We start from the raw sequence: 14,157 nt of genomic DNA, 5'->3' as shown, positions 1-14,157 counted from the left end.
ATTATCTCCGCGATGCTTAACCAGTCATTACACCTTCCAACGTTTTCCTGCCTCAATTTTCTCAAACTAAAGAGGACCATTTATTCAGATATCTTTGGAACATTTGACTTAATAGCACGCCACAATGGAGTACTTCAATATGATTTTAATAGCCTCTTAGTTCTATTTTAGCCTGTAAGTGCGTCGGAGAGTTTGCTCATAGCATAATATCTATTTTTCTTCTTATTATTATTTCTGCGGGGAAGCATTCATAACTTTACACCGTTTTCAATTATAGTCAAAGTGATGGCAGAAGTACCTTTCAAAAAATGACCGCCACATAAATTGGCTTCAGTTTGAAAAGCCTTAGAGGGACAGCAGCACAACATTTTTATACAGGCACAATTACGGACAGCTCAGGACTTAAGGGCATGTTAACTAGCTGCCAGGATACAAGGGCAGCATCCTTTGAAGGTTCACGCAATGAGTCTTGGTATATGTTCTTCGAAATGGGACAGACCTGTCGCGTCACTGTGACGCATTTGGTCATCGAATGAAGCCTCTGATGGATGAAATTGTCCCTGAATTCAAACAAAGCCAAGGACTAAAACACAGAAACATATAACATGAACTTGCATGTTAAGGCTGCAATGCCTTAAACTACACCGTCAAGGCAAAGAAATGTTGTATAGCTTCCATCAATCATTTTAATATTAAAATTCATTAACATTAAGGTACAAAATATTAGGCGTTGTCTGGAATGAATCGGTTATGGAGATTTTTTAATTGTTGTAAATGAACAGATTTCAACATAAATTAAAACTTGAAAACCACGGCATGTTCCAAAAGGGACTGTGAAAGACAGCGTTTAATATGCAAGCCTTTGTTTATTCTAAGTAGGAAACACTCCAGTGGAAAGTCAATATCCAATTCAAGAAAAAAACACTCAAACAGATTCCTGCTAATCTCTGAGTTGACTGCTAGAACAATTACAGTACATTCTGTCAGTACTGCTCAATGACCTTTGATAAAAATTAAAATAGACCATTGAAAAATCATTTAATTATTCTGATGTAGTTGTGAGAAAAGGTCCTTTTTTTTACCATAGTGGAAATATGCATTCTTTTGTCTTCTGTCCACGGTTGCTGATTTAAGTAAATTGAAGTTTGGTCTCACGCTAGTAAAGGCTAGAAAAAGGCCTGAATACAAATATAAACACGGAAACACTGCCTCAGCGCTGAGGCATTTTACCCTACAAGTCTGTTGCTGTTTGTATTATTCAGCGATCCATCTTCCAACCGCTTATCTTGGCTTAACCTAACTGAATGTCTTTGGACTGTAGGGGAGAACATGAGAAGGGGAAGGTGCCAGACACAGTCACGGGCAGCAGAGGCAGGATTCGAACCCGCGCCTAATGATACGTGCTGAAGCAATACATACTGAGAGTTTCCACTTGTGTGTCTGATTGCCGGCGGGACAGACAACACAATGCATTACTCTCTCAGTACAGAAGCTCAAAAAGAGAAATGATCTGCAAATGAACTTGGCGGAGGAACCTGTCAACAAGACAGACTTAAGGCACGCGTTATCTTTTGTGCAAGCCAACAAAGGCACACGTGCTCGGCTGAGTGATACCCTGGGCCCCGGACAGCCACGCAGTACGTCCACTGGGCAGGTGGGAGCGCCTCCGCCTGGCCATTGGAGATAAGGCCGGCTGATGAGCCTGCCGGCCGCGACGGCCATCCGTCATACTCAGCTCAGCATTCAGCCGCAATTAACACAGGATCACCTTTTGGAAAGCCGCAATATATTATTCTTATTCTTCGCATTTTCCATCATCATAAAGGAGTCATTTTTAATTTAAAGCACACATCCATAAAATATCAGACACCTTCTCAGTAGATGTTAACTGGCATGCACAATGCAAATTTAATTATGAAAAAATGAATGGTTTTCCTTGAAATTTGGAGAAATGATTGCTGCATAATATTACAGTATGCGACGTTCCCAAGCATGTCGGCTGTACACTGTATGTTACTGACGCCACACACCATGCGCCACACACCAGGAGTTCTCAAAGGTCCGCATCAGATTTTCAATAACAAAATAGCATTTCGTTAACTCTAACGAATTAAGAATAACTTTCGGTACTGACATTAATATATATCAATAATGGGAACTCTGCAATGCTCACTGATTGTTTTGACACTGTCATTTGGGTGAGGGGGGGGAGGGGGGTGCGGTAAATTTTGGGCAAAATTTGGTGGCTCCACATTGTATTTCTGTACTTCACACCACGTTCAGCCTTTTTACATTTAACCATATCGATTCGTAAGGTGCATTATCGGCTGGGTCCAGATTAGCTTGCGGTTCGGTACTCATCCGGGCTCTGAGAACCACTGGCTCCGGACATTTGTCTATGCGTTCCTGCAGGGGGGCGGGGGGCAGATCGATGCTCTAGGGACTTACGGACCTTCATGACCACTTTATTACAGCTCCCTGTGCTACCACCGCTGCCCCCCCACACCCTTTACCTTTCTCTTAGCTACCGCTCTGCAGATCGCCAGCCTGGTCAGGCTCCCCGGGGCCGACCTCAGATGAATTTGTCCGTTTAAATTAGGCCTAATGTAATGTTGTCATCTGGTCCAAATCAATAACCTTTAAATTGGGAAGGATTTCGGATGTCATAATGCTGAAATGAAGCTCATGCACCCTGTTTAAACACAAGCTCACTTTAAACCTTTACGCTTTTGTTTCAGGCTGTTTTAGAAAAATAATGATGGATTATGCATTATGAATGCTACACTCAGTTACAAATTAATATTAAACTGCATTTTTCTGATCCTAATTATTTCATTGTTATTTATTCAATATCGGTTACATTAATAAAATTTTACTGGAAATACTTACAAAACATATATTTATATATATATATATATATATATATATATATATATATATATATATATATATATATATATATATAAAAAAAAGCTTTTGGGTTTTAAAATCAAATCAGCACAAATTCTATGTATGACCACTTCTGAATTTACTTTGCAGCGCCTGAAGTTTGGCAGCGAAAATAAACATCCGCTGTGTGTCTCTTGTTCATCATGCTTCAGTTTAAGAAATGCGGAAAAGCTCCAGGGGTCCTGACGGGTTACCCTGATGTATATGGGGTCCTGACGGGTTACCCTGATGTATATGGGGTCCTGAAGGGTTACCCTGATGTATATGGGGTCCTGACAGGTTACCCTGACGTATATGGGGTCCTGACGGGTTACCCTGACGTATATGGGGTCCTGACAGGTTACCCTGACGTATATGGGGTCCTGACGGGTTACCCTGACGTATATGGGGTCCTGACAGGTTACCCTGACGTATATGGGGTCCTGACGGGTTACCCTGATGTATATGGGGTCCTGACAGGTTACCCTGACGTATATGGGGTCCTGACGGGTTACCCTGACGTATATGGGGTCCTGACAGGTTACCCTGATGTATATGGGGTCCTGACGGGTTACCCTGAGGCACACGGGGTCCTGACGGGTCACCCTGACGTATATGGGGTCCTGACAGGTTACCCTGACGTATATGGGGTCCTGACAGGTTACCCTGACGTATATGGGGTCCTGATGGGTCACCCTGACGTATATGGGGTCCTGACGGGTTACCCTGACGTATATGGGGTCCTGACGGGTCACCCTGACGTATATGGGGTCCTGACGGGTCACCCTGACGTATATGGGGTCCTGACAGGTTACCCTGAGGCACACGGGTCCCTGCACTAAGTAATATGAATATGTTCTTGCATCAGTGTATACCAGGGAGCACATTAAGCACAGAGAAAATTTACCCTGAAAAATCATCTAAAAAATTCACCAGAAATACTGTTTAGTACACAATAGTGCTGCCCTGGATAGTGCAAAATAAAGTCACTAAATTCCAGGGAATTTGGCTCCTGGAGGCCCTGCCCTGTTGGCCTATCGTCTGTCCACAAAGCCCCCAAACTCCAGATAAAGGGAGATAAAGACCTGAGACAGGGTCGGCGTGGGTGAGGTTAACTTAAGTCCGCTCCTGTGTGCCCCCAGCGAGATGGGACGTCCTCATTGCACCATTGCTGGGGGCTGCGGCCGATTAAGGCTCTGCTGGTGTCCAGAGCGGCAGGCAGACGTGCTGAAAAGTGCCCGAAACCACAACGCCCTGTAGAGATCACGGTCAAAGAGTGTCAAAAACCCTGGGACAATACCAACGAATATTTTATGTAAACGGGATCCTGTGAAACGTGACAAAACGTGGTGCTTTTTTTGGACTCCTAAGATTTAATTAACCAACGTGTGAAGACACCGAAGCTTCCGCTGAATGGGTTTGGTCACATCCTCAGCTCAGCACGATCATTCTCAGAGTCAGTGCAGCGTCACCGCGGACAAGGGCAGATCGCTCCACTGGCAGGGAACTTCCGTCGAAATCCTTTTCATTCTCAATGGCCAAAAATGGTTAGCGTTGCGTTAAACATGTTGTCCTGACACATGCACTCGGAGCCTCAGACAATCCCATCTAAATTTTTCTGAGGTTGGCATCTCCTTAGTGTAAAAGCAAACCCCACTTCTTTAATTGGAAGAAGCAGTTTGGAAACACTGAATATGTCGTTAAACAAGACTGACCACATTCACAGACTATACCACTGAAAAAGACTTGATTTGACCACATGCATAAAGCATATCAGCTAATAAGACTGATTCTACATTCTGGAGCATGCAAACATGTATATTTCTGTCTGACCCTTAATGAGCTTTATGCGCTGCATTCAAAATTCCAGGATCCAGCTTGACCTAGTTATTTATGGAGTTCCTTGGTAACTACCCTTGCGGGTCACAGCCAGATACCGTCATATATAAACGCGTGTCATATATATGCAGATGTGTGTGAATTCATAGCGCTGGTAAGAAATGCAGATTGCAGACCTGCAGCCAGATAATAAGGTCCTGTTATCGGCAAGACAGATGGTGGTGCTGCAGCCCTCGCCAGGATATAGACCACTCCCTTTGCACGCGACACGCCCTGCGACCGCACTGAAACAGGCACCGTCAACGGGCACCAGCACCATTACCGAAAACGCGCCTTTTTAATGGAGGGCTATTCTCAGGGGTGCCATGGAATACTGATATGGACACTCGTCTGGAAAATAGGACCAGGAGGCTGCAGACAGTAGCCTGTTTGACAACACGATGGAGGAGTTCACAGAACCACTGACCTGGAGACCTACAGCCTGCAATGAAGAAGGACTCGATATGTTGACATTCACCTCATGGAAGAAAACGGAAACTTACATAAAACTAAATTACTCCACCGCAGTGTAACACACATAAATCTTATTTCTCATTCTTTGGTGTAACTTATGTTATTCTAGTAATGTGAACAGAGGTGGGAAATTCAGGTCCAGAGAGTAAAAGTCCAGACCAAGATTTTGTTTCAACCAACCGGTTGAGTATAAAGAGTCACAGTGAATGAGCACTCAACTGGTTGGTTGGAACAAAATCTTGATCCGGATTTAACTACCCACCTTTGAGTGTGACCACATCGAAAGTGCACGCATATGATCCAAGATACAAGGTCATTAAACATTAAAGTGATGTTTCATTAGCATGCATTATGTAATCTCATAGTACCAGAGAGCCCATTAATCTGCGGAGATCCCGTCAAGGTAGACCGGAATGATAGACACCATTACAGAAGAGGCTGAACAAACATGAATGAAAGTCCAAAGCATCCGCTCCTCGCAGGAAGGAGACATTAAGCTAAGCAGAGTTCATCGGTCCTATGGGACATCAAGGCACAAACAGTGAGCTTTCTGCAGCTCCGTTATGTCTGTGGGTAAAACCTCAGGCACCGAAAGCGTAATGTGATAACGTCTCCTGGAACGGTAATGTAACGTGGAAGACCCATAACAAGCAAGCAGGGCCAGCCGGGATGCCAAACGGCAGCTAGAGCACCCGCGGAGATAAAGCGACTTACGGGGCTACTCATCAGAGGGCAAAAAATCAATCAAACAAGCCGGATGACTGAAGCTTTAATCTGATGTTTAGTACCCCCTAACCCCGCACCAGAAGCGTTACCTCCATACGTACGCAGTTCACAAAGTCCGTACAATAACAGTCGTCATTTAATGTATAATATAGGCCCACGGTATTGCATGAGACTTTTTGTGTAAATTACAAAGATTGACTAAATTTTTAAAAACTAGGGTTACTATTGTTTTTTTCTACATTCATCAGCAGTAATAGTACACGGATTACCGAGTCATTAAGTATTTTTCTACTAGTACTTTGTAGTGCAAGTCATCTTAACTAATTTTTAAATCCTCAGCTAAATAATTCAGCATTTACATTATGATGGGAAATCTCTTGACGAGAAAGAACCCCAAAAGTAAGAACTGCATCATTCCGTATTACAGCTACGCTGAAGAAATGAGTAAGGCAGCGCGATTAGAGAGCGCACAACACAGGCGGCTGGTTAGCGCTGCACCCCGTATAAGACGCGCGGCTCAAAGCGGCTTAAAAACCGATGCACTGGTTACACTTAGCGCTCTAAAATGCAAAGTAAAACTGCAAATGCAAAGAAATAGCCAAGTTAAAAATAAAAACTTGTACCGTAACAACCTGTTAAATACCGTGTGAGCTTTACAAATGCGGTTTACAAAACGCAAACTCTCCTGGTAATAATAACAGTAATAAGAGAAAGAAAAGGACGAAGCAGAGACGGCTTTAGTTGGCTAGAGTGCGATTGCTTCTTCGCGTTCGCTTTTAATGCGCACTTTCAGTAAACTTGCCCTCCTGGCAAAGGATCCTGAACCTTCAGCACGTCTCTCCTCCTCCTCCTAATTCCACCCGCAAAGAGCCCCGCTACTCACGGTATATGCGGAGCGATGCACCCAGTGTCATCAGTGCCGTCCCGATTCCGGCTTACTATCTGGTGGGCTCCACGCCTGCCGGGCTACGATCTGATGGGCTCCACGCCTGGCGGGCTGCGATCGGGTGCGAGCACGCAGTGGCACGGGAGCCCGTAGTGTATCCAGAGGAGCCGCTATCCGCTGCGCGTTTAACGGGGCTGCCGACGCATCCTGCGATCCTCCCCAGCGCCGCTTTCCTGCTGCTCTCCGTTGCGCTGTCAGTCCCTTTCTTCCTCTCCGTAAACTCCCCCAGCCCAGCCCCCTCCCGTTCGCCGCGGATCTCGTTAAATGGAAATGAAATGAATGGTGACAGAGCAGTTAATTCCGCGGCTGGTCGGCCCACTTCTGCAGCGCATCGCCTGCGCTCCAGCGATGCGCTCCGGGCTGCTCCCTCCTCACTCAGCGGCACAGCAGTCTCATGCACTGCCACTCCGCTCTATTGCAGCTTCCCTGTCTACTCTTACTGTTTTATTTATTACATTTCTCTTTGTATGGGATACGAGGGCATTTGTGGACGTGTTAATTGTCCGTCATATTACTAAAAACCTGTTGTTCTACACGTCTGTGCGATGTATCGCACCCTTAATAATAATACAGGTGCTAGAGCGAAATAATTAAGTTTATTTTCCAGGATTTCTCCTTTTTAAAACGTCGTATAGGCCTTTTTGCCAACCTTGGATAAAACGGCGATACTTCTTCCATAAAAATAGAATATTTCCAGATTCAGCGACGCCCAACCAATACGTGTTATAATACAGCTAAAAGTGAAGGACCGGGTAACAGATCTATATCAGTTTCTTCGTAACGACTTGTCCTAATGTTATTGGCATGTTTTGCCCCAGCGTCAAATTAAAATACAATTCGCCTCGCTGTTAGGTGAAGTTGCAGTATTGGGTATCAATACTTATCTGTTTCTGTAATTTGCCCAGCCCAAGATTTGCTAAGTTATCAGAAGGATAACTCCCACTATAGAGAGGAGTTAATTCAGTATTTTTCGCGAATTCTCACTTACACGGTGACCTCCGTAGGCCTATTAAGTTATCATCGGGACAATTTCCCCAGCAGCTCCACAAAAAAAATCTCGCAACACATACAGTAAAAGCCTTTTGGCCATACAGAAGATTTCATATCGTGGCTGCAGGTCCCAGTGGCCCCCAGCTCCTGACCTATTACTGGGTGTCTATACCTGCTAAGGAACAGTGCTTTCCCACAATGCACAACACCGTCAGGCATGGAATCGTCATGCACCGTCATGGAAACAGGCATGTCTGAGGCAAATTCTCATGAATGCAATAACATTTGTGCATATTACCGCAAAAAGCATGTGTCTCAATCTTAGATGGGTTTTTATTTTGTCTTGTACGCTGCATGAATTTCGAGGCAGAAGTGAAATACGGAGATGTAATTACAGTATGTGGTAGAAAACTGCAAGCTTCTGTGAGATATAATGAGAGGCTGTGGAATGTTCTTCAGCATATCAAAGGTTATGGACTGATGCTCTGCACGGCCCTGGTCTCATGGTGTCAACGCTGATACCTTACGACCAGGATTCGCCTACTTTGCAAAGCGACGGAACTTCAAAAGCCCATTTATTTACTGTTGCCTTTCACGAAGATGCCATTCGCCACCGGCGAACACACTGCCAGTCGTGACAGGGCCGTACAGGAGACACACACGCTAGCTAGGAAATGTGCGTCTCATCGCGCTCAGAATCTTACCGCCAAATCGTGCACAATTAATTCCAAACATTTTTGTTCATACACTCATGTTGCTACTGCATGGTCTGCAGGTCAGTGTAATACACGTAAATGTCCACTGGGAGTGCTGTAACACCTGAAAAAAAAAACTGATTATGCAGCAGTTCCACTCATATATTACCATGTTAAATTGTGGCTGCAATGGCCAAAGCTTTAAACAGGAAGTAAATCACATCTAAGAGACTTTCCAGGTGCCCTTCATCAGTGAACATTCCTCATTAACCTAAAAAGTACATAGTGTGACATCTGAGCACTGATGTGCTGCTGCCAAAGCAGGTCACACACTTTATGAACCAAATGAGTAAATTACATCATCGGGCCTAAGTAGATGACATCACTAAGAGCTGAACAAATGACATCACTGGGGGGCTTCAATAGAATTTCTGTCTTTTCTGCTACTTTATCAGCCGCTTAGATGTAGCGTCTGTAGTGTCTGCCTCCTGTGTCACTGGCTTCGTAACAGAGCCTGTGCCTTCCTGCTTGCTCAGATGTTTCCCTTTAGTAAACATACATTTTGCAGACTTTATTGTTTCTTTGCTGTCTGGAGATCTCCTGCCATCTTTCAGTTACTGTTCGCTCTGTATAGCGACAATCTGGAGGCACAACAGCACTCCTGGGCTCCAATTTCTTCTTTCAGAAGCATTTTCAAAGAACTGAAATTGAAACTGAAAGCAGGCCCTCTTTCCCAATACCCTATCCGTGACTTTAATTTTGCCCCTCTGTTTTTACATTCTAGACTGCTTCAAGCTCTTCTGCGTTACACATCAAGTAATACTAGGAGGCAGCGGGTGATTATTCATGTGCTAAGGAATGATCTGAGAATCTCAGCACACTTTTTTTCCCCAGAACAGCAAGTCTCTGCCCACCTTTACTTCTATGTTTAACTGACACAATAAGCCCCATATCACATGAAAATGGCAAAGAACATGCTAAGAAATCCACTTTAAATGCCAGCATTCATGGGAGTGGAAAAAAAAGCTCTAATCTAAGGTTATTTGATAAAGAAAACCTTACTTCTTTCAAAAGCAATGAGGAACGGTGAGTATTAGCCATGAGAAAACATGTCTTTCACTCAGTCTATCTGGTGTGAGAAGGATAATTCCCCTGGTACCCTCACCAGTGTCGGCACAGGGCGGGCTGAACTGGGACGCAGGCTTGCTTTGCTCCCTCAGAAGAAGCCTTCACTGCAGAGACAGCAGGATACCAGGCCCCCATTTCAAGCCAAAGCCGGGTCGCTGCGCTCTTACACATGCGGCGTGTGGCGATCTGGTACAGTATACTTGGTGGCACACCACCCACAAAATGCATCTTGGACACAGCCTGCTTCACGAAACATGTTGCTCATGGGACTTTTACTTACACAAAAATGTTCTGAGGGCAGAAAGAAAAATGACTGGTTCAGAGAGATAACCAACCAGATTGCAGAGGACGTGGGTCCAAGCAACTGTAGGATTCAGGACCTGCCAATCAGACGTCTTGGACCCACCTCCTCTACAATATGGTTGGTTCTCTCTCTGAACCAATAATTTTTCATTCTGTCCTCAGAAGAGTTTTGTGTGAGTAAAACTCCTACAGGCAACCATTTTGTACAGATTAAACTTCTATATTAGTATACTGTAAGGAGAGAAGGAGGGTTTCCAGTACCCCCAAGGAGAGATCTTGAAACAGAGGAAAACAAGGTTTGTAGAACCTGTCAAGTGCCGTCAGATAACCTTTATTTTCAAAGCTGCTAAAATGAATAATAATTTTAATAAGACTGTTTTAACACATTAACTATATATAAATTGGATGGATGTTATTTATGAATAATTGATGAACTGATTTTCCTAATGTGTGAGAAACGGAACTTATTTCCATGCTTTATTCATTATTACTTATTACTTGGAATTTATCAGCACAACACCACTGTAATGCAGCGATCAAACAATACTAATAGCAAAATATTTCTGCTCGTATCGAGTGCTTGTTTAAAAGCGTAACATGGGCCGTCCAGGTTAGTTTTGATTAAACCCGCCGAACCTCTGCAAATATGACGCAAATACGATGCAGATTGACGGGGCGGCAGGGAAACACCTTTGATTGATAATGAAAGCAAAGAGCAACCTGAATGAACCAGAAATATAACAATCATTATCATTTTTTTTGGATGGAACAGGGCCTTGGTGTACCCAGCATGGGATACTGGCACTCCTCTAATACCCGTCCTCATAAACCAGGCCATTTATCATGCTTCACACGCTGCCAGATAACTACTGATAGCTATTATCTATGGGGAGGCCCTGATAAACCCATATGGCACCATGATGAGTAACCTGCAAAAGGGATTTGTCATTTTCAGTAGCTAATCTCTCATTACTACAAAACTTCCCAGGTTTGTTCGTGTAACGTCTGAGATGTTACAATGACAAATGTTGGCTACCAGTGACACTCCCATATGGCAAAATGCATTTGATTAATTAGCATAATCTACTCAGAGGGCCAGGAGTGAGGTCCTAAGCGGTTCATTCAAGGTAATCTCAACACGGAGATATATTTATTTATATGTGGAAAATTCCCCTACCATTTGTCATCCTTTTAAAAAAAAAGTCTTTTTTCATTAGTATGACTGTACTGTCAGCTGTCTTTGTCCTTTTTTCTCTGAGGTATTGTTATTTAACCCTGTTGATTTTGTTTGAACATGTCAATGTGTGTGTGCATGTTAACGTTTGTTTCTTGGGCTGTAGAATTTCCGGATGTTAAATCAACGGGGCTCCAATTTTAAACATAATTAGACATGATAAATGAGAAATAATTACTCCGGTCCATTAATGATGGGTATGCATTATGCATAATTGGATTGCATCAGGATACGATTGCGTAATATATCCGGTGATGCAAACAGATGCGATACAATGGTATTACAAAGGCTCAAGTTAATTTGCCGTTTTAGTATAATGAATACTGTTCTAATGGAAATTTCCTCCGGGGAAAAAATAACAATAAATATTGAAGAGGAAGTTGGGGAAGCAGTGTGTTCGTTACCTAGTGAAAGGCAGAATGTAAAAGGGCATCCATCTGCCCCACCCGACAATTGTTCTGTCAGTTTGATGCACCTTATAAAATCAGCGAATAATTAGGGAGCCTGGGCTGCTTAATCCTCATCTTTAGGCTGTACGCTGCCGGAAAGGTGTCGGCTTTGTGTTTCACGTCCTGGCGGCCTCCATGCTTACAGGCAGGAGCCAGTAAATGGGATTTTCTGTTTTAATTTCCACTTGAAATTTAACCTAAGTTGCAGAAGGATGCTCTGTGGAGGCACGAGGGGGACAAAATAAGAAATCTGCCTGTCACTGGTGCACAAATCAGAGTTAGTCTGATGTTTAATCAACCTACCATCTGGTTTATTACACAGCACATGATCTCCCCCTGAAAGACGTCTTCGGAGAGATAAGTGAACAAAATTATTTAAGGATGTCAAGAGACGTTTGGGAAACCAGTCATGAGAAATTTGACTTCACTTACTTTATGCTCGGATGTACATCAATCTCGCTGTCGCACGTTCCAGACCATACCTAGGAACCTTGGGATTATTTCAGCTGCAGCTGGGATATCGGCGAGCTGATTATAAATGTTTCTTTTTCAAGCTCCAGTCCAGTCTGAATTTACTGATGTGAGAAATTCGATAAAACGTTAGGACGGACCAGCAGGGTAAACTGCTCACCTTCAGAAATCATTTCTCAAAACATTTCTCACTATTCCATCTTTCCACGACAAAATCCACCTGTCCATATTCTAACTGTTTATCCCAAAACTGAGGCGGGGTGCACAGTAAGCATGGCTGAGCTATACGAAGCCCTGTTTAACTTGCTTTGGTGGGAAACACGGCCACTCCAAGTGAACTATACCAACGGTAACGCCTTTTTAAGTGCACGATACGGAGCTGAGCCAAATTCAATTTACAGGCCATTCCCAGTATTTGATAGAAGGGTCTGCCTATATAGACGTGCACACAAGTGCTTGATTGTAATTACTTCAGGTCCGGCCCTTGGCATCCAGAAGACGAAAGGTCGTTTCCCTTCAGAAGCACTTCACTGGTAATTCTAATCAGTCAGAAATATGTCATTGTAAATTTGAACTACCAACCGAGGCCCTTTCACAGAGACCCCTCGTCCTTTGATCAACCAGCATTATTGTGCCAATATTCTTACGCAGAATGTTATTTCTTCTCAATACAAAGAGGGCCAGGTGTTAATGTCCAAGTTCAAAGGTTAGTCAGGGCAATAAATTACACTGCGTGACTTTTACTGATGAATCACTCATACTCCCATATTCTCAGCAAAACACACATTCGTCCATCTTACAACCGCTTATCCCAGGTGGGGTTGGGGGGAGGGGAGCCCTGGAGGCGATCCTAGGTAGTATGAGGTACCCAGGACAAGATGCCAGTCCACTGTAGGGCACACACACATAATTTAGAGATGCCAATTAGCCTAATTACATGGCTTAGGAATGCAGGAGGAAACCATAATGCGCGACACCTGCGCGACCTGGGGAGAAAACGCAAATTTCATACACAGAGTGCTACCCAGCAAGAGACCACGGGGCCACAGCGACCGCATAATTATCATTCCAGAGTGGCGAGAAGCAACCGGATAATGAGAGAAACCCACGGCGGCACGTGTGGCAATCCCAGCACATACCAGGCTGGGATCAGTAAACACGATAACGCAGTTGCACTCGGAATTGATTGGACGGACGTGTGTTACATGAATCAATCATATTGACTGTAGCAAGCAGAATGTGCAGGGCAAGAGCAGAAGAGGACACAATCTCAATAAAGCGGAAATAGTTAATTCCCTGAAGTGTTTGTATCATTCTCATTAAGGACAAATATAGCAAGCACTTGTACAAATATTAATAAAGAAACAATTACTCGCCTGTTACAAGAGAATAACATTTAGGTTTAGAGTACTAGCAGGACGGCCCACGCCCCAGGTCTTCATCTCCAACATCTCCCTGTCCATGAGCGGCTGATTATCTCCAAACCCTACATTCTGGACCTGGCTTCTCCGTCACACCATGCAGGTTCTGTTTACAGACTGATCTCCCCTCGTTACCTCCTGCACGGTCAGCTGACCACCACCCCCCGTGCGGCATGAATGCCTTAGACCAACACACTTAAACCGGCACCCAATTACCAAACACAAACAATCAAAGTCAACAATCGGAAGGCGCTCGGTTCCGCTGAATAGGCTGCATGAGGAGGTCAGCTGCTGTTTTTCACTGAATAGTTATTTGCACAGTAAAAGTGGGGCCTCGTGTTTTTGGGACCGGCAATGCCACGGTTCCCACCCCAGTGCTTTTATTTCATGGCCACTTGAACACACAATTAAATATCTGGGAAATATGACTCCCAGTCCCGTAAACAGACCCTGGCATGGGAAAATACCACGCAAGCAGCTGAATATATAAATATTAATAATATACATATATATG

At 44.0% G+C, this 14,157-nt stretch overlaps 1 protein-coding gene across 3 annotated transcripts in view; it reads right to left on the bottom strand.

Annotated features, from left to right (window-relative positions):
- Positions 1–13,750, bottom strand: part of cntn5 (contactin 5) — a 129,252-nt gene extending 115,502 nt beyond the window's left edge. For 2 of the 3 annotated variants that reach the window (XM_048980970.1, XM_048980972.1), the window contains exon 1: positions 6,890–7,169. The gene's annotated coding sequence lies outside the window, so the exon portion shown is untranslated. Of the gene's footprint in view, positions 1–6,889; positions 7,170–13,598 lie in introns of those variants that run through there. The other variant, XM_048980971.1, reaches the window with a different exon arrangement.
- Between the last annotated feature and the right edge of the window lie 407 nt (positions 13,751–14,157).

This window comes from Brienomyrus brachyistius, chromosome 17 (assembly GCF_023856365.1).
Source record: "Brienomyrus brachyistius isolate T26 chromosome 17, BBRACH_0.4, whole genome shotgun sequence".
NCBI classification, from domain to species: Eukaryota; Metazoa; Chordata; class Actinopteri; order Osteoglossiformes; family Mormyridae; genus Brienomyrus; species Brienomyrus brachyistius.
The sequence above is the reverse complement of the archived record's forward strand: the minus strand, read 5'-3'. Positions and strand labels throughout refer to the sequence as shown.